General features: G+C 43.9%; 1 long non-coding RNA gene across 1 annotated transcript in view; it reads left to right on the top strand.

Annotated features, from left to right (window-relative positions):
• The window catches only part of LOC127931137 (uncharacterized), a 34,790-nt gene extending 19,643 nt beyond the window's left edge, over window positions 1–15,147 (top strand). Inside the window, exons 2-3 of the long non-coding RNA XR_008139901.1 lie at window positions 4,467–4,566; window positions 11,850–15,147. This is a non-coding gene — a long non-coding RNA (uncharacterized LOC127931137). The remainder of the gene's footprint in view (window positions 1–4,466; window positions 4,567–11,849) is intronic.
• The last annotated feature ends 6,250 nt before the right edge of the window (window positions 15,148–21,397 follow it).

The following is a 21,397-nucleotide window of genomic DNA, read 5'->3' as shown; positions in this document are numbered from 1 at the left end:
CCCCTCGCCCATACCCGGGCGCGAACCAGGGACCTTCTGCGCACAACTACAAAGTCACCCTCGAAGCATCGTTACCCATCGCTTTGCAGAGCGAATTACACTTCAAGGTCTCAGAGCAAGTGACGTAACCGATTGAAACACTATTTAGCTCACACCGCTAACTAAGCTAGCCGTTTCACATCTGTTACACAGACACCCTACAAACATGACCTACCAGACACCCTACAAACATTACCTACCAGACACCCTACAAACATTACCTACAAAACCACCTACAAACATGACCTACCAAACACCCTACAAACATGACCTACCAGACACCCTACAAACATGACCTACCAGACACCCTACAAACATGACCTACCAGACACCCTACAAACATGACCTACCAGACACCCTACAAACATTACCTACCAAACACCCTACAAACATGACCTACCAGACACCCTACAAACATGACCTACCAGACACCCTACAAACATTACCTACCAGACACCCTACAAACATTATCTACCAAACCACTTACAAACATGACCTACCAAACCATCTGCAAACATGACCTACCAGACACCCTACAAACATTACCTACCAGACACCCTACAAACATTACCTACCAAACACCCTACAAACATGACCTACCAGACACCCTACAAACATGACCTACCAGACACCCTACAAACATGACCTACCAGACACCCTACAAACATGACCTACCAGACACCCTACAAACATGACCTACCAGACACTCTACAAACATGACCTACCAGACACCCTACAAACATGACCTACCAGACACTCTACAAACATGACCTACCAGACACCCTACAAACATGACCTACCAGACACCCTACAAACATGACCTACCAGACACTCTACAAACATTACCTACCAAACCACCTACAAACATGACCTACCAGACACCCTACAAACATGACCTACCAGACACCCTACAAACATGACCTACCAGACACCCTACAAACATGACCTACCAGACACCACTTATTTATCTCAAATGTTGTGCACAAATTTGTTACATCCTTATTAGTGAGCATTTCTCCTTTGACAAGATAATCCATCCACCTGACAGGTGTGGCATATCAAGAAGATGATTAAAGCATGATCATTACACAGGTGCACCTTCTGCTGGGGACAATAAAAGGCCACTCTAAAATGTGCAGTTTTGTCACACAGCACAATGCCACAGATGTCTCAAGTTTTGAGGGTGCATGCAATTGGGATGTCCGCCAGAACTGTTGCCAGATAATTTAATTAAATTTTCTACCATAAGCTGCCTCCCACGTTGTTTTAGAGAATTTGGCAGTACGTCCAACCGGCCTCACAAACGCAGAACACATATAACCACGCCTGCCCAGGACCTCCACATCCGGCTTCTTCACCTGCAGGATCGTCTGAGGGGGGATGCTGAGGAGTATTTCTGTCGGTAATAAAGCTCTTTTGTGGGAAAAACTCATTCTGATTGGCTGGGCCTGGCTCCATGGTTGCACCCCTGCTCAGTCATGTGAAATCGATTAGATTAGGGCCTAATGAATTTATTTCAATTGACGGATTTCCTTTTATGAACTTTTATGTTGCGTTTATATCTTTGTTCAGTATATATGTCAAATTAATAAAGTATTTCCCAACTAGCATTCACAGCTACGACACAAGCCTCAAGCCAGCTCGCTATGCAAAACATGTTAAATAGGACACATGAGGACACCACTCAAACCCAAACTAAATCTATCATAGACCCTCACATTGGGCATTGACCATGCCTTGCCTTGACTTCTGTGGACACCCCAACACCCCCCAAAATCACCACATGCACAATAACCCAACCTCCACACCCCTCTACCCCTACCAGTCCCCCCTCTGTCCTATCCACTGGGGGTCCAGAGCGGAGTGGAGGAGTGGAGTGACAGACTGGCCTTACATGTCCACTAACGGCCACTTTAACATGCTGGAGGTCAAGGGATTAGTGGTCTGGGTCACTTCCACAGCTAGAGTTCTAATATAAACCGTACTAAGAGGTCAGTGTCCAAGAGTGGGAGGTCCCCCCTCTCTCCCCCTCCTCCACACCCTCCCTCCCCCTTCCAAGAGGGCAGGCTGGCACCCCATTCCTCTCCTCCTTTATTTCCATAAGTCATGCAGAACTCACGAGTGAACATGCTACGTTTGAGCTCATCGGATTAGGCTCTGAGATAGGGATAGACCAGGGAGAACTCATAAGGAATACTGTGGCGCTTCCTGTGTTCTCTTCACAGCCCAACACAGACCAACACTCTGACATAGTCAGTGAGAATTAATGGAGTAAACCTATAATCCAAAGTAACACTGACCAACCACTGCTGGAGAAAGAAATGCCTGTGATATTTGGTGTATTTATTGAGACTGTAGTTCAGATTTTGGATTTGACTTTTCAGTTTGAAGTCTGTATTACCGTAAAAGAGAAGAGGGTATTTTGGTCACCTGTTGGTTGAGGCAGTCCCTCCTTGTCCCTCTTCTCTCTCGCTTCGTCAGTCCCTCCTTGTCCCTCTTCTCTCTCGCTTCGTCAGTCCCTCCTTGTCCCTCTTCTCTCTCGCTTTGTCAGTCCCTCCTTGTCCCTCTTCTCTTTCGGTTCGTCAGTCGCTCCTTGTCCCTCTTCTCTCTCGCTTCGTCAGTCCCTCCTTGTCCCTCTTCTCTCTCGCTTCGTCAGTCCCTCCTTGTCCCTCATCTCTCTCGCTTCGTCAGTCCCTCCTTGTCCCTCTTCTCTCTCGCTTCGTCAGTCCCTCCTTGTCCCTCTTCTCTCTCGCTTCGTCAGTCCCTCCTTGTCCCTCTTCTCTCTCGCTTCGTCAGTCCCTCCTTGTCCCTCTTCTCTCTCGCTTCGTCAGTCCCTCCTTGTCCCTCTTCTCTCTCGCTTCGTCAGTCCCTCCTTGTCCCTCTTCTCTCTCTCTTCGTCAGTCCCTCCTTGTCCCTCTTCCCTCTCGCTTCGTCAGTCCCTCCTTGTCCCTCTTCTCTCTCGCTTCGTCCTGTAGATTTCTTCCTTCTTTTGTTCTTTGTTCTTTCACCAATAATAGCTCCCATTCAGTGGAGAGAGGTAAAACAGTCAACAGTCACATCACATCATATCAAAGTTGGTATTCAAAGTGAATTACTGTCTGAACAACACCATCGCTGTTCTTCAGGGAAACTCCGGGGGAAGATGGTACTTTTTGTTGACACCATACTGTCTCTAAGTTGGTTTGGTGAGCCGAAACTTCAAAACTAGTATCAACAAGTAATGACATACTGTAGGTATCAGATCAAAGATTACAGAACCAGACTGCATCCTATTACACTAGGTTTTCCTATGCATGTTTATGTTGTTGGACCACCAAATGGCATGAACTAGAGTATCTATTTTAGCTGAATTAACCAGTGGGGTAGCTGGGGTTTCATGTGGTAGGAGGCAGTCTTTTGAAATGATAAAACAAAGACAGAAGTATGTCATGTGTGGTTCTTCTGTAGCTCAGTTGGTAGAGCATGGCGCTTGTAACGCCAGGGTAGTGGGTTCGATTCCCGGGACCACCCATACGTAGAATGTATGCACACATGACTGTAAGTCGCTTTGGATAAAAGCGTCTGCTAAATGGCATATATATATGTGACGATCGAGGTATATGATATGATAGAGGTATGGTATGTGATGATGACGGTGACCAAATTCCGTCATTCACCCATCTCTCTGTTATTCCCTCTTTCCCCCATCTCTCTGTTATTCCCTCTTTCCCCCATCTCTCTGTTATTCCCTCGTTCCCCCATATTTCTGTTATTCCCTCTTTCCCCCATCTCTCTGTTATTCCCTCATTCCCCCATCTCTCTGTTATTCCCTCATTCCCCCATCTCTCTGTTATTCCCTCTTTCTCCCATCTCTCTGTTATTCCCTCATTCCCCCATCTCTCTGTTATTCCCTCATTCCCCCATCTCTCTGTTATTCCCTCTTTCCCCCATCTCTCTGTTATTCCCTCGTTCCCCCATCTCTCTGTTATTCCCTCTTTCTTCCATATCTCTGTTATTCCCTCTTCCCCCATCTCTCTGTTATTCCCTCTTTTCCCCGTCTCTCTGTTATTCCCTCATTCCCCCATCTCTCTGTTATTCCCTCTTTCCCCCATCTCTCTGTTATTCCCTCGTTCCCCCCATCTCTCCGTTATTCCCTCTTCCCCCCCGTCTCTCTGTTATTCCCTCTTTCCCCCATCTCTCCGTTATTCCCTCTTCCCCCCCCATCTCTCCGTTATTCCCTCTTCCCCCCATCTCTCTGTTATTCCCTCTTTTCCCCGTCTCTCTGTTATTCCCTCTCCCCCCCCCATCTCTCTGACATAGTTTAACCATAGACAGGAGAAACCCACCCCTCCTCATCACTAGGAGGACAGAGGGGCAGAGGGGATGTGGGTTGGTTAAAGAATGTTTACCTCTGGTGAGTTAGTTAATTCTCATTTCCTCCTCAACAGTTCCTGTGCAAATGTAATGTCAAATTCTGGAGGGAGTGATCGTGGACACGGGCCCCTCAGAGCTATAGCTGCTCAGGACGAGGTTCAAATGGGGATCAAGGTCAGGTTACACTCCTCCTCACATGTGGGAACACTGCTCAGGGAAATCAGCTCCATGCAATTGTGTGTGTTTACGGAAAACAGCTTGTAAGTTAGGAAATGAGCACTCTATGGGCCCCAATGGAAATCAGAAGTTCAACCTTCCAGTCGCAACCATACAAGTGTTATTTTCAATGTTAACATATGTGACTTTAGCAGGTCTTTAGTGTGCCTAGTGCTCCTCTTTATCAGAGTTACTCTAGTGGCCCTGTGATATGATGTGTTTGGTTGTACTCTGTCTGGAGAAAGCCTGGGCTTGACAATTATCATGAAACTGAGCCTTAGTGTAGTCTACATTCCACATTATTATTTTGTATTATGTTTGACATTGTTGTCTGACACCATTTATAGTTATGGGTCAATTTTTGGGTTGGAGCAGGACTCTTATCATGTCTACCATTGGTTATCATGCAACAGCCAGCTCAGCCCCTAGAGTTTGTCCCCAGTCCGCTTCTCTATTTGTTTAAATTACAGTCTGGGGTGTTTGGGTTATAGAAGGTCATTTCATAATAGTGTTTAAGTAGCCACAAGATTGACACACAGACACAGAGGGAAGAGGGTGGTAAAAACACTTATCTGTATGCAAACTGTATGCAAAACTCACCCTTTAATTTGGTTTATTTTCCACCAAATGAACCTTGAATTGGCTTTCTTTGCAATGAGTCAGAGGTTCTAGTTATTAGCTGCTAGATTTTTTATCGTATTTGCTGTATGGAATGATACAATAAAGTTTTACTCTGAATTTGTGTATGTAATTGTATTTATAATGAATCCCCATTAGTTCCTGGCAAAGCAGCAGCTACTCTTCCTGCAGTCCAGCAAAATTAAGGCTATTATACAATTTTTAAAACATTACAATATATTCACAACAGATTTCACAACACATTAAGTGTCTGCCCTCAGGCCACTACTATAATACCACATATCTACAACACAAAATCCATGTGCACGTGTGTGTATAGAGCATATGTTATCGTGTGTGTGTGTATGCAAGTCTGTGCCTGTGTTTATGTCTCTTTGTAGTCCCAGCTGTTCCATAAGGTGTATTTGTATTTTTATTTTTATTTTATTTTACTGCTTGCATCAGTTACTTGATGTGGAATAGTTCCATGTAGTACTTGACTCTATCTACAGTGCCTTGCGAAAGTATTCGGCCCCCTTGAACTTTGCGACCTTTTGCCACATTTCAGGCTTCAAACATAAAAATATAAAACTGTATTTTTTTGTGAAGAATCAACAACAAGTGGGACACAATCATGAAGTGGAACGACATTTATTGGATATTTCAAACTTTTTTAACAAATCAAAAACTGAAAAATTGGGCGTGCAAAATTATTCAGCCCCCTTAAGTTAATACTTTGTAGCGCCACCTTTTGCTGCGATTACAGCTGTAAGTCGCTTTGGGTATGTCTCTATCAGTTTTGCACATCGAGAGACTGAACATTTTTTCCCATTCCTCCTTGCAAAACAGCTCGAGCTCAGTGAGGTTGGATGGAGAGCATTTGTGAACAGCAGTTTTCAGTTCTTTCCACAGATTCTCGATTGGATTCAGGTCTGGACTTTGACTTGGCCATTCTAACACCTGGATATGTTTATTTTTGAACCATTCCATTGTAGATTTTGCTTTATGTTTTGGATCATTGTCTTGTTGGAAGACAAATCTCCGTCCCAGTCTCAGGTCTTTTGCAGACTCCATCAGGTTTTCTTCCAGAATGGTCCTGTATTTGGCTCCATCCATCTTCCCATCAATTTTAACCATCTTCCCTGTCCCTGCTGAAGAAAAGCAGGCCCAAACCATGATGCTGCCACCACCATGTTTGACAGTGCGGATGGTGTGTTCAGGGTGATGAGCTGTGTTGCTTTTACGCCAAACATAACTTTTTGCATTGTTGCCAAAAAGTTCAATTTTGGTTTCATCTGACCAGAGCACCTTCTTCCACATGTTTGGTGTGTCTCCCAGGTGGCTTGTGGCAAACTTTAAACAACACTTTTTATGGATATCTTTAAGAAATGGCTTTCTTCTTGCCACTCTTCCATAAAGGCCAGATTTGTGCAATATACGACTGATTGTTGTCCTATGGACAGAGTCTCCCACCTCAGCTGTAGATCTCTGCAGTTCATCCAGAGTGATCATGGGCCTCTTGGCTGCATCTCTGATCAGTCTTCTCCTTGTATGAGCTGAAAGTTTAGAGGGACGGCCAGGTCTTGGTAGATTTGCAGTGGTCTGATACTCCTTCCATTTCAATATTATCGCTTGCACAGTGCTCCTTGGGATGTTTAAAGCTTGGGAAATCTTTTTGTATCCAAATCCGGCTTTAAACTTCTTCACAACAGTATCTCTGACCTGCCTGGTGTGTTCCTTGTTCTTCATGATGCTCTCTGCGATTTTAACGGACCTCTGAGACTATCACAGTGCAGGTGCATTTATACGGAGACTTGATTACACACAGGTGGATTGTATTTATCATCATTAGTCATTTATGTCAACATTGGATCATTCAGAGATCCTCACTGAACTTCTGGAGAGAGTTTGCTGCACTGAAAGTAAAGGGGCTGAATAATTTTGCACACCCAATTTTTCAGTTTTTGATTTGTTAAAAAAGTTTGATAAATGTCGTTCCACTTCATGATTGTGTCCCACTTGTTGTTGATTCTTCATAAAAAAATACCGTTTTATATCTTTATGTTTGAAGCCTGAAATGTGGCAAAAGGTCGCAAAGTTCAAGGGGGCTGAATACTTTCACAAGGCACTGTATGTAGTACTGTGCACCTCCCATAGTCTGAATACCAAAGGTTTGCTCTCAGAGTGTCAAAAACAAAGCTTGGCTCTGTAAAGTCTTGCTAAATGGCCCCACTGGACTGAGGGGCAGCTCGGGACTGAGGGGCAGCTCTGGACCGAAGGGCAGCTCTGGACTGAGGGGCAGCTCTGGACCGAAGGGCAGCTCTGGACTGAGGGGCAGCTCTGGACCGAAGGGCAGCTCTGGACTGAGGGGCAGCTCCGGACTGGCTGACGACTCTAACAGATCCTGGCTGAATGGTGGCGCTGGCGGATCCTGGCTGACTGGCGGCTCTGGAAGATCCTGGCTGACTGGCGGCTCTGGAAGATCCTGGCTGACTGGCGGCTCACAAAGACAGGGAACAACCACCCACAAAACCCAACACAAAACAGGCTACCTAAATATGGTTCCCAATCAGAGACAATGCCTAACACCTGCCTCTGATTGAGAACCATATCAGGCCAAACATAGAAATAAATCAAATCAAATAGATGTATATAGCCCTTCGTACATCAGCTGATATCTCAAAGTGCTGTACAGAAAACCAGCCGAAAACCCCAAACAGCAAGCAATGCAGGTGTAGAAGCACGGTGGCTAAAACTCCCTAGAATGGCCAAAACCTAGGAAGAAACCTAGAGAGGAACCAGGCTATGTGGGGTGGCCAGTCCTCTTCTGGCTGTGCTGGGTGGAGATTATAACAGAACATGGCCAAGATGTTCAAATGTTCATAAATGACCAGCATGGTCCAATAATAATACGGCAGAACAGTTGAAACTGGAGCAGCAGCACGGCCAGGTGGACTGGGGACAGCAAGGAGTCATCATGTCAGGTAGTCCTGAGGCATGGTCCTAGGGCTCAGGTCCTCCGAGAGAGAGAAAGAAAGAGAGAATTAGAGAGAGCACACTTAAATTCACACAGGACAACGAATAGGACAGGAGAAGTACTCCAGATATAACAAACTGACCCTAGCCCCCGACACATAAACTATAACAGAACATGGCCAAGATTACTTCCGGCACCGACAGAGATGGCCGCCTCGCTTCGCGTTACTAGAAAACTGTGCAGTTTTTTGTTTTTTTTACGTGTTATTTCTTACATTAGTACCCCAGGTCATCTTAGGTTTCATTACATACAGTCGAGAAGAACTACTGAATATAAGATCAGCGTCAACTCACCATCAGTACGACCAAGAATATGATTTTCGCGACGCGGATCCTGTGTTCTGCCTTTCAACCAGGACAACGGAATGGATCCCATGCGGCGACCCAAAAAAACGACTCCGTAAAAGAGTGAAACGAGGCGGTCGTCTGGTCAGACTCCGGAGACGGGCACATCGTGCACCACTCCCTAGCATTCTTCTCGCCAATGTCCAGTCTCTTGACAACAAGGTTGATGAAATCCGAGCAGGATTAGCATTCCAGAGGGACATCAGAGACTGTAACGTTCTTTGCTTCACGGAAACATGGCTCACTGGAGAGACGCTATCTATCGGAGGCGGTGCAGCCAGCGGGTTTCTCCATGCATCGCGCTGACAGAAACAAACATCTTTCTGGTAAGAAGAGGGGCGGGGGCGTATGCCTTATGGCTAATGAGACATGGTGTGATGAAAGAAACATACAGGAACTCAAATCCTTCTGTTCACCTGATTTAGAATTCCTCACAATCAAATGTCGACCGCATTATCTACCAAGAGAATTCTCTTCGATTATAATCACAGCCGTATATATTCCCCCCCAAGCAGACACATCGATGGCTCTGAACAAACTTTATTTGACTCTTTGCAAACTGGAATCCATTTATCCGGAGGCTGCATTCATTGTAGCTGGGGATTTTAACAAGGCTAATCTGAAAACAAGACTCCCTAAATTTTATCAGCATATCGATTGCGCAACCAGGGGTGAAAAAACCTTGGATCATTGTTACTCTAACTTCCGCAACGCATATAAGGCATATAATTTTGTTGATCCCTGCCTACAGACAGAAACTAAAACAAGAGGCTCCCACGCTGAGGTCTGTCCAACGCTGGTCCGACCAAGCTGACTCCACACTCCAAAACTGCTTCCATCACGTGGACTGGGATATGTTTCGTATTGCGTCAAATAACAACATTGACGAATACGCTGATTCGGTGTGCCAGTTCATTAGAACGTGCGTTGAAGATGTCGTTCCCATAGCAACGATTAAAACATTCCCTAACCAGAAACCGTGGATTGATGACAGCATTCGCGTGAAACTGAAAGCGCGAACCACTGCTTTTAATCAGGGCAAGGTGACTGGTAACATGACCGAATACAAACAGTGCGAATACAAACAGTGCAGCTATTCCCTCCGCAAGGCTATCAAACAAGCTGAGCGTCAGTATAGAGACAAAGTAGAATCTCAATTCAACGGCTCAGACACAAGAGGTATGTGGCAGGGTCTACAGTCAATCACGGACTACAAGAAGAAAACCAGCCCAGTCACGGACCAGGATGTCTTGCTCCCAGGCAAACTACATAACTTTTTTGCCCGCTTTGAGGACAATACAGTGCCACTGACACGGCCTGCAACGAAAACATGCGGACTCTCCTTCACTGCAGCCGAGGAGAGTAAGACATTTAAACGTGTTAACCCTCGCAAGGCTGCAGGCCCAGACGGCATCCCCAGCCGCGCCCTCAGAGCATGCGCAGACCAGCTGGCCGGTGTGTTTACGGACATATTCAATCAATCCCTATACCAGTCTGCTGTCCCCACATGCTTCAAGAGGGCCACCATTGTTCCTGTTCCCAAGAAAGCTAAGGTAACTGAGCTAACCGACTACCGCCCCGTAGCACTCACTTGCGTCATCATGAAGTGCTTTGAGAGACTAGTCAAGGACCATATCACCTCCACCCTACCTGACACCCTAGACCCACTCCAATTTGCTTACCGCCCAAATAGGTCCACAGACGATGCAATCTCAACCACACTGCACACTGCCCTAACCCATCTGGACAAGAGGAATACCTATGTGAGAATGCTGTTCATCGACTACAGCTCGGCATTCAACACCATAGTACCCTCCAAGCTCGTCGACCCTGGGTCTCGACCCCGCCCTGTGCAACTGGGTACTGGACTTCTGGACGGGCCGCCCCCAGGTGGTGAGTGTAGGCAACAACATCTCCACCCCGCTGATCCTCAACACTGGGGCCCCACAAGGGTGCGTTCTGAGCCCTCTCCTGTACACCCTGTTCACCCACGACTGCGTGGCCACGCACACCTCCAACTCAATCATCAAGTTTGCGGACGACACAACAGTGGTAGGCTTGATTACCAACAACGACGAGACGGCCTACAGGGAGGGGGTGAGGGCCCTCGGAGTGTGGTGTCAGGAAAATAACCTCACACTCAACGTCAACAAAACTAAGGAGATGATTGTGGACTTCAGGAAACAGCAGAGGGAACACCCCCCTATCCACATCGATGGAACAGTAGTGGAGAGGGTAGTAAGTTAAGTTCCTCGGCATACACATCACAGACAAACTGTATTGGTCCACTCACACACACAGCATCGTGAAGAAGGCGCAGCAGCGCCTCTTCAACCTCAGGAGGCTGAAGAAATTCGGCTTGTCACCAAAAGCACTCACAAACTTCTACAGATGCACAATCGAGAGCATCCTGGCGGGCTGTATCACCGCCTGGTACGGCATGTGCTCCGCCCACAACCGTAAGGCTCTCCAGAGGGTAGTGAGGTCTGCACAACGCATCACCGGGGGCAAACTACTTGCCCTCCAGGACACCTACACCACCCGATGTCACAGGAAGGCCATAAAGATCATCAAGGACAACAACCACCCGAGCCACTGCCTGTTCACCCCGCTATCATCCAGAAGGCGAGGTCAGCAAAGCTGGGATCAAAGCTGGGATCGAGAGACTGAAAAACAGCTTCTATCTCAAGGCCATCAAACTGTTAAACAGCCACCACTAACACTGAGTGGCTACTGCCAACATACTGACACTGACCCAACTCCAGCCACTTTAATAATGGGAATTGATGGGAAAGGATGTAAAATATATCACTAGCCACTTTATACAATGCTACCTAATATAATGTTACATACCCTACATTATTCATCTCATATGCATACGTATATACTGTACTCTATATCATCTACTGCATCCTTAAGTAATACATGTATCACTAGCCACTTTAACTATGCCACTTTGTTTACATACTCATCTCATATGTATATACTGTACTCGATACCATCTACTGTATCTTGCCTATGCTGCTCTGTACCATCACTCATTCATATATCTTTATGTACATATTCTTTATCCCCTTACACTGTGTTAAAGACAGTAGTTTTGGAATTGTTAGTTAGATTACTTGTTTGTTATTAATGCATTGTCGGAACTAGAAGCACAAGCATTTCGCTACACTCACATTAACATCTGCTAACCATGTGTATGTGACAAATAAAATTTGATTTGATTTGATTTACTGCAGCATAAATACTGGAGGCTGAGACAGGAGGGGTCAGGAGACACTGTGGCCCCATCCGAGGACACCCCGGACAGGGCCAAACAGGAAGGATTTTACCCCACCCACTTTGCCAAAGCACAGCCCCCACACCACTAGAGGGATATCTTCAACCACCAACTTACCATCCTGAGACGAGGCTGAGTATAGCCCACAAAGATCTCCGCCACGGCACAACCCAAGGGGGTTCTGACCAATCCTAAAACAAGGAAAACACAAAAGAACTATGGTCAGAACGTGACATCCTGTTTCTATTCTCCCATAGGGGGTTCCCCTTCTGTAAAGTTCTGTCTCTATTCTCCCATAGGGGGTTCCCCTTCTGTAAAGTCCTGTTTCTATTCTCCCATAGGGGGTTCCCCTTCTGTAAAGTCCTGTTGCTATTCTCCCATAGGGGGTTCCCCTTCTGTAAAGTCCTGTTTCTATTCTCCCATAGGGGTTCCCCTTCTGTAAAGTTCTGTCTCTATTCTCCCATAGGGGGTTCCCCTTCTGTAAAGTAATGTTTCTATTCTCCCATAGGGGGTTCCCCTTCTGTAAAGTCCTGTTTCTATTCTCCCATAGGGGGTTCCCCTTCTGTAAAGTCCTGTTGCTATTCTCCCATAGGGGTTCCCCTTCTGTAAAGTCCTGTTTCTATTCTCCCATAGGGGTTCCCCTTCTGTAAAGTTCTGTCTCTATTCTCCCATAGGGGGTTCCCCTTCTGTAAAGTAATGTTTCTATTCTCCCATAGGGGGTTCCCCTTCTGTAAAGTCCTGTTTCTATTCTCCCATAGGGGGTTCCCCTTCTGTAAAGTCCTGTTTCTATTCTCCCATAGGGGGTTCCCCTTCTGTAAAGTCCTGTTTCTATTCTCCCGTAGGGGGTTCCCCTTCTGTAAAGTCCTGTTTCTATTCTCCCATAGGGGGTTCCCCTTCTGTAAAGTCCTGTTTCTATTCTCCCATAGGGGGTTCCCCTTCTGTAAAGTCCTGTTTCTATTCTCCCATAGGGGGTTCCCGTTCTGTAAAGTTCTGTCTCTATTCTCCCATAGGGGGTTCCCCTTCTGTAAAGTCCTGTTTCTATTCTCCCATAGGGGGTTCCCCTTCTGTAAAGTCCTGTTTCTATTCTCCCATAGGGGGTTCCCCTTCTGTAAAGTCCTGTTTCTATTCTCCCATAGGGGGTTCCCCTTCTGTAAAGTCCTGTTTCTATTCTCCCATAGGGGGTTCCCCTTCTGTAAAGTCCTGTCACCTTCCTCTCACAAGGTTTATGGAGATACGTAGGCTCTGTAGAAAATTAGGTTTGCTCAAATGACAAAATAATGAAAAAGGCTTTTGTTTCATTGAAGGTCTTGAGACCATAGTCAATGCCTGTGTAGAAACTGCACAATAACAAAACAGACTGATGATGTAACAGATTCTGTAGCTGACACACACTGTGACGTTGTTTCTCTGTAATCCTGGTTGTTGTCTTACTACCTCCACACGTAGAACTCCTAATCACACATGGCTGTATGATCGTAGGGTACAGCTTAAAAATACCTACATGGGGAAGACGTAAGAGACACTGACGATAGACATTTACACCATGTGTCCAGACTCTGACATTACTGCTAATCCTCACATGGAAAATCTTATTCTGTCTACCTGATCTGAAACTCACTCTGAAACTGAAGCGGTTTGTGCTGTTTCATCTCAGGAGAATAAGGACAGACAATGTACTGTTTTAGTTGACTCATGTCTGTTATGTGGTGATATGTCATAAAAGTTACAATGGTTGTTTTGTTTGACCAAACCAAAACAAGGTTATAAGCGAGATCAACAGAGTAGCTAATGTGTCTCATGTTTCAGTTCCACGTGCAATCAAGTGCAGTTCAATCCTAAATATGAGTTTACAAAACAACGAGTCAACATCACTCCAATGGGGCTTTCCCCCTTACTTAAAAAACAAGGATCTTGTCTTTGTTTAGAAGCACAAAACAATCTCTGAGTTTGTCACACACAAAAATAAATGTTTATCTCCACCAGTCATTTTGGCTTTGAATTAATGATTAATTATTAATGTCTGCTATAGTCCAGGAAATCATGTGTGTGACCTACTTATTTCTTTTAACAACAAAAAATTGTCACTCCACATCCACAATAAACTTTATTGCTCTGTTACAACCAAGCAATCATTGAAAAACTCATTTAAGCTACTGAATGTATTAAGAATTGATCATGTTATCTTTCTGTTACAGAAAGTTATACTGTGTCTGATTGACTTAGAGCTTCCATATCTTTTCCCCATGCCACATTACAACAGCAGCCCAAACTGCAATGGATAAATGCCTCATGTTGCATTACCTTCACTCAGTTCAGGTATTTGACCAATCTCTGCCAACTCACACCACTTCAGCATTTAGCTATGCTCTAGTCACAGTCAGAGTTGCTTTTTGTCCCCCCCGTTACACAGAGAGAGATACCTGAGGGAGTGTCTCGAAATCCTTATAGGTAAAGTGCTGTTTCAAAGTTGTTTGCCATATCCCATCAACACTGAACCCACAGGTAGGGGGAGGGGCTTCCCCCATGATCACGCCAGCATCGTTCACACATCACAGCTCACCAATAGGACGAGAGGAGAGGGTGTGCGCGTGAGAGAGACTAGTCCAGTCCTCACTCTAAAAGGGTTTTGTTTCAAGTAATGTCACTGTGAAACATTACAATATATTGCATCAATCTTGATGACTTCATCCCCTTCATCCCTAGGTACATAGGGATAAACATAGCTGTAAAAATGACCACTAATTGTGAATAACGTACAATGCCTAGTTCTCACCAGATTCCCAGCTCTTAGATATTTCCAGATCTGAAAGTTCTGTGACCAGCAAAAACAAGTGTATATACCGATATACAAACAATATAATCTATAATTATATTCTGTTCTAAGAATTAAAGATACATGACACGTTGGTTTGTGGTGACACTTCATGACACAATGGTCTACTTATTATTTCACTTTGTTGCTTTACCCATATCGCTGTTTCTCATGCTAGCCATGGCTCCCTGGGCTCAGTGATCTCTCCTGTCATTTGAAGCTGCAGCCGCAAACCTCAGCAAGCACAAAGCTGGAGGAGTGTTGTTTGATTAATGACCGTCGCGTTGATACATTCCCTCACATGTGGTTTGGCTATTGTGTCACGTGGTTAACCAACACAGAACAACTCTGGGGTCAATTGAAATACAGCTATATTTCTTGTCCTCTGTTTTTATTCTATTCATTACTTTGTCATCTGCCAATAAAAAAGAATCATCCAAAGGGCCTTCTTATTTCAACCTGTCATTATTCTTCTCTTTCCCAAGGTTTTAAAAACACATCATTTTCACATTATTCACACACATATTTTGGCATTAATCTGGCATTAATTTATGTCACATATCAGTTTGCCGCACACAAACATAGTCTCTTTCAGCTCAATCCCCCTTGTGTGCTGCCTTAGATTTACATTAGAAGTGCCCCTCCAAGAAGGCATAAGGTCATTGGCCACAGATAAAATGATGTCAAATCTACTGTAGCTTTGATTGGACTAGCGAGCTAGAAAAGCGGTCATCATCATGAATCACGTCGACAGTCTACTGGCAAATCCTTTTCAATCCTTGTCATACTGTATGAAGATAAATTATAGATAAAAGGTATCGTGCTCATCGACCATTGGACATAAACATTACACAAGTCAGAAAACGCAAATTCAACAGTGAGTGGTTTGGAAGGAATCAGTGGCTAACTGCAAGCGTTGCAAAGCAATCACTATTTTGCTTCCCCTGCCTGCTATTCGGTGGACAAGGTGTGTGGTCCAAGTCTGGGTTTGAGGATTTAAAACATCTGTCTGAAATGGTATTTTTTCCAAGCTTAAAAGGATAAACATTCACTCACAACCCCATGGGCCTGAAAAGGTTGAATACATTGTCCATGCTGTCAATCCAGAATGTCTTCTGCTGTGTTCAAAACACTTGGAAACTCTGAACTGGGAAATCTCAGACTTCAGTGAGTTCAAGACAACTGTAAACTCTGTAAAAAAAAACTAGCTCCGACTGGGAAAATACTTTTTCAATCCAAAAAATGTATTGTGTGATGCTGCATAAATGAGCTCATGTGCTTTTCTTCACAAAGAGGAGATACTATATCATGTTGTTGGTTCTGTAACCATGTTTGCCAGTGACAGTCTCTTCCCATTCAAATATTTGTTTTCAACAAAAAGTTCAGTAATAGATCATTCCAGTTGATATTGCGAGAGTTGTTTTGCTTGCGAAATGTGCTGTCTGAGCTTCGGTATATTGTCTATAGAAAGTGGATCCTCGTGATTGCATTTTCCTTCCTTTTAAGACCACATACTGTAGGCCTAATAAAATACTTCAAATGGTAGGCTAACCACGTCTCTCTCTCTCTCTCTCTCTCTCTCTCTCGATTTCTGTGTGTGGTGACTTAAAGAAGAGTAAAGTTAAGGGCAGATCATTTTGATGAATATGTCTGAAGTAACATCTATCTGAATTTCTGTCAGTGTCCATTTTGAAAATGCTGAAGGAATAGGCCTACCTCGTCGCACCTCATTTGCTTGCACTAGCCTATACTTAGTGCTAAGTGTTAATGATATAAGAACAAACATTATGAATTTACTGAACATAAATGTAATAATGTTTGTGTATGAGTCAAAAGTCAAAACTCATGTTGCCGTTCGTTATTACTGAAGGACAATGTGGTTCTTATCGACTTACACAAATCGACTTACACAAGGAATCAGTAGTAACCACATTTGTTTAAGCAAGTCATCCATATCAGCTATGCTTTAAAAAGGTAGCAAATGAGGCTGAATGAACTGTTTCGCTGCCAAACAAGGCTCCTCTGATAGCCAGGTGTAGCAGTGGTAAGGATTCACTCCATGGTGCTGAAAATAAAGCTCTGCTGTCGAGACAGCTTTATGTAGGCCCCAACCGTTTGTGGGCACTGTTTGTAGCCATTATACTGCAATTAATGTATAGTTTAGTGCTGTGGCTTTGCTGGCATGCATCAACAACAAAAAAATGGGGTTTGCCCCACCAAGATTTACATGCTAAAATCGTCACAGGTGGTCTCATTGAAATAGAGTAGGCTGCCTACATGGGCGGAGAATAACATGGCAGTTAACTTGAATACGAAATTAACTTCAATATGATTAGACTGTAGTTTACTACAGTGTCTGTAAATAAAGGGAGCTCAACCAACGGGAGTCGAAGTACAATCAAAATATTTGATCATCATTGAAAAGGAAAAGGCACAACACGCACATAGGTTAGACTATTATGGTGAGCGAGCATTGCTAATAAACACCTTTTCATTTTCATAAGTATTGTTTACCCATTTATTTGTCTGTGCCTGTAAATCGTCCTCCTAAAAGGTAGGCTATGGTTAGGCTACAGTTTACTACATTGCCTAGTAATAGGACTAAATATTGATTGCCTGTATTTCTCTGTTCTCTCCAACTCTGCTCTCTTCAAACTACTTCTAACATATTGGCTGATATAGCCCAGTAATACAATGTAAGGGCCACGTAGGAATCTCTGGTAATTTAACATATTTCTTAAGTTATTTTTGTGCATTTGATATTGCCTATAGTGGGCAAAACTGCTGGGACCATGGATGTCAAGTAAGCTGCGCCACATATGGCTAAAATAACATTGTGGGACTGAGGTTGGGTTTGGGAGCAGTTTTTGCCGTAGCAGGTGGGAGTTGGACAGAACTCCAGCGGGTGCGGGTTTGAGCGGAATGAAGAAATCGGTCCAGCGCAGACCTCTACTGTGCACCATGACATTGAAGCCTGTAAAGTTAGAGCTGTTTATTAGTGTCAGTGTGAAAAGTAGGGAATTAGCTTGGGAAACTAACAGATCAATAACGTTACATTGACATACTGATTAATGAATCTCACATTGCACTGAAAACACTTCAGCCTATGAATATTGAATTGTTTGGCCGATGGTTTAATCGTTTGATTCAGGTCTAGTGTGATTGAGGCAAAAGGAATAGCTGACATTAGCCAACTTTTGGCCAGCTCTCTCTCGGTACATCAACTGGCTAAAGCTAGCCAAGTTCATTTACTTCTGAAATGGGACAAAACAAAGGCTACAATACATTTACATATAAAACAACTGTTGTTAGATATTAACAATAGCCACTTCATATCTATCAGATAACTAGAGGCTAGAGCTAACCTGGCTGTGGTAGCTACTAGCTAGCATAGCTTATTCATTCACCTCAGTCGAGAGGGGAAGAAACATCAGCTAACGTTGCATGTCAGTTAAAATACTAGCTCAGCACTGCTAATAAACACTAGTTTCGTTTTTTACTATTACTTAAACAGCAGCTACCTTGCCAGCTACATCAGTCAACTAAATAGTAGCCACATACACATTGATCTACGGGTTCCCATGGGGGAAGTCGCTCTGGATAAGAGCGTCTGCTAAATGACTACAATGTCAAATGTAACTATGCTCTCCCATGCTGGTCCAGCCAGCCTTCCAGAAGCTTCACCTTCACACAGCCTGTCAGCCCACTATGTGGTGTTCGTTAGGTCATAAATCTAGCCGCCTGAACACTCCAAGCAGCAACCCCGACCGCTTGGAGTCATCCGCATGGTCCTAAAGCACACCGATTACCACTTTTTGTATCACATTGTAATGATAAAATTGGGGGAGAACAAAAATGCAATTGCAGAATGTGGGGTGGGGTGGTGGGGTGCGGGTGGGGGGGACATGGACATGACCCCGTCCCCACCGTACACAGTGAAAGTTGTGCCCCTGATGTGTACTGATTAAGTTCATGTGGGGTTAACAAGTTTGGGATCATGTAAAGCAGTGGATTATGAGTCACAGATGATTTCTCTGTCTCTGTAAAGAATGCCAGTGTCGTTATTGTCCCTGATAACTGAGGGCATATAACAAATGTTCCTATTTCAGTTTTTTACTTTCTTTCACTGGAAAATATATCAAATTAAATATGTGTGTGTTTATGTTTTGAATGTATGAGATAAGGCCTTGTTCATGCTTGTTTGGGGGTATGATAGTGAAACAGAGTATGCCTCTTTTGGAGGAAATGGGAGACATTTAGTTACCAATTATGCCGAATTATGGGTTGAATTATGTTGAATCACTATGAAGAGGTGAATCATGTTTTATATTCGTGCAGTGTAAGAATAATTACAGTGCCTTCGGAAAGTATTTAGACCACTTTACTTTCTTCGTTAGGTTACAGCCTTGTTCTAAAATGGATTCAATATAATTTTTTTCTCAGCCATCTACACAGAAAACCTAATAATGACAAAGCGAAAACAGTTTTATGACATTTTTGCAAATGTATTAAAAGTCTAAAAACAGAAATACAAAAGTATTCAGACCCTTGGGTATAAGACTCAAAATTGAGCTCAGGTGCATCATGTTTCCATTGATCATCCTTAAGTTGTTTCTCCAACTTGATTGGAGTCCACCTGTGGTAAATACAATTCATTGGACATGATTTGGAAAGGTACACACCTGTCTATATAAGGTTCCACAGTTGACAGTGCATGTCAGAGCAAAAACCAAGCCATGAGGTCAAATGAATTGTCCGTAGAGCTCTGAGACAGGATTGTGTCGAGGAACAGGTCTAGGGAAGGGTACCAAAACATTTCTGCAGCATTGAAGATCTCTCAGAACACAGTGGCCTCCATCATTCTTAAATGGAAGTCGTTTGTAACCACCAAGACTGAGCAATCGAGGGCGAAGGGCCTTGGTCAGGGAGGTGATCAAGAACCAGATGGTCACTCTGACAGAGCTCTAGAGTTCCTCTGTGGAGATGGGAGAACCTTCCAGCACTCCACCATTCAGGAGCGGCAGCGTAGCCTAGTGGTTAGAGCGTTGGACTAGTAACCGGAAGGTTGCGAGTTCAAACCCCCGAGCTGACAAGGTACAAATCTGTCGTTCTGCCCTTGAACAGGCAGTTAACCCACTGTTCCCAGGCTGTCATTGAAAATAAGAATATGTTCTTAACTGGCTTGCCTAAAGGTAAAAAAAAAAAAAAAAAAAAAAAAAAGTCAGGATCAATTAATCACCAATCGGGATCGTGGCAAAGACGAACGGAGCAAGTACAAAGAGATCCTTGATGAAAACCTGCTCCAGAGCGCTCAGGACCTGAGACTGGTTCACCTTCTAACTGGACAAGGACCCTAAGCACACAGCCAAGACAACGCAGGAGTGGCTTCGGGGAGAAGTCTCTGAATAACCATGAGTGGCCGAGCCAGAGCCCAGACTTGAACTCGATCAAACATCTCTGGAGAGACCTAAAAATAGCTGTGCAGCAACACTCCCCATCCAACCGGACAGAGCTTGAGAGGATCTGCAGAGAAGAATGGGAGAAACTCCCCAAATACAGGTGTGCCATGCTGTAATTGCTGCCAAAGGTGCTTCAACAAAGTACTGAGTAAAGGGTCTGAATACTTATGTAAATGTATTATTTCGATGAAGGGTTCTACCAAGAACCATTTTATCTTTGGATGGTTCTTCCTAGAACCGTCTATGAACGGTTCCTCCAGCCTTATAAGCCTTTAAAATGTAATTCTTTATGACAATAATTACATATATCATAAGGCCTTTGATGGCCTAGTTATACCTAATGATGTTACGTTTGATAATGGAGCACCGAGACATGCGCCAAACTTGCTAAGCAGTTTATTTTGAAGCAGTGTTTCGATGCCTGTATCGCTTTATCAGAAGCATGTGATCAATGACGTCTGAAGCTTCGTTTCATCAAACAATGACCTGATTTGGTATTGGTTTTGGTAGAAGACAAAAAGGCTACTCTGCGCAAGCTCTACAGTGTGTGGGACGTATTCTATAATAATTTGGCTACTCTAAATTATTTTGACCAAATCAAATCAAATTTATTTGTCACATACACATGGTTAAAAGATGTTAATGCAAGTGTAGCGAAATGCTTGTGCTTCTAGTTCCGACAATGCAGTAATAACCAACAAGTAATCTAACTAACAATTCCTAAACTACTGTCTTATACACAGTGTAAGGAGATAAAGAATATGTACATAAGGATATATGAATGAGTGATGGTACAGAGCAGCATAGGCAAGATACAGCAGATGGTATCGAGTACAGTATATACATATAAGATGAGTATGTAAACAAAGTGGCATAGTTAAAGTGGCTAGTGATACATGTATTACATAAGGATGCAGTCGATGATAGAGTACAGTATATACGTATGCATATGAGATGAATAATGTAGGGTAAGTAACATTATATACGGTAGCATTGTTTAAAGTGGCTAGTGATATATTTACATCATTTCCCATCAATTCCCATTACTAAAGTGGCTGGAGTTGGGTTAGTGTTAGTGGTGGCTGTTTAACAGTTTGATGGCCTTGAGATAGAAGCTGTTTTTCAGTCTCTCGGTCCCAGCTTTGATGCACCTGTACTGACCTCGCCTTCTGGATGATAGCGGGGTGAACAGGCAGTGGCTCGGGTGGTTGATGTCCTTGATAATCTTTATGGCCT

The sequence above is a fragment of the Oncorhynchus keta genome, chromosome 7 (assembly GCF_023373465.1).
Source record: "Oncorhynchus keta strain PuntledgeMale-10-30-2019 chromosome 7, Oket_V2, whole genome shotgun sequence".
In the NCBI taxonomy this organism is placed as follows: domain Eukaryota; kingdom Metazoa; phylum Chordata; class Actinopteri; order Salmoniformes; family Salmonidae; genus Oncorhynchus; species Oncorhynchus keta.
Note: the sequence above shows the minus strand (reverse complement) of the source record. Positions and strands in the feature narration are given on the sequence as shown.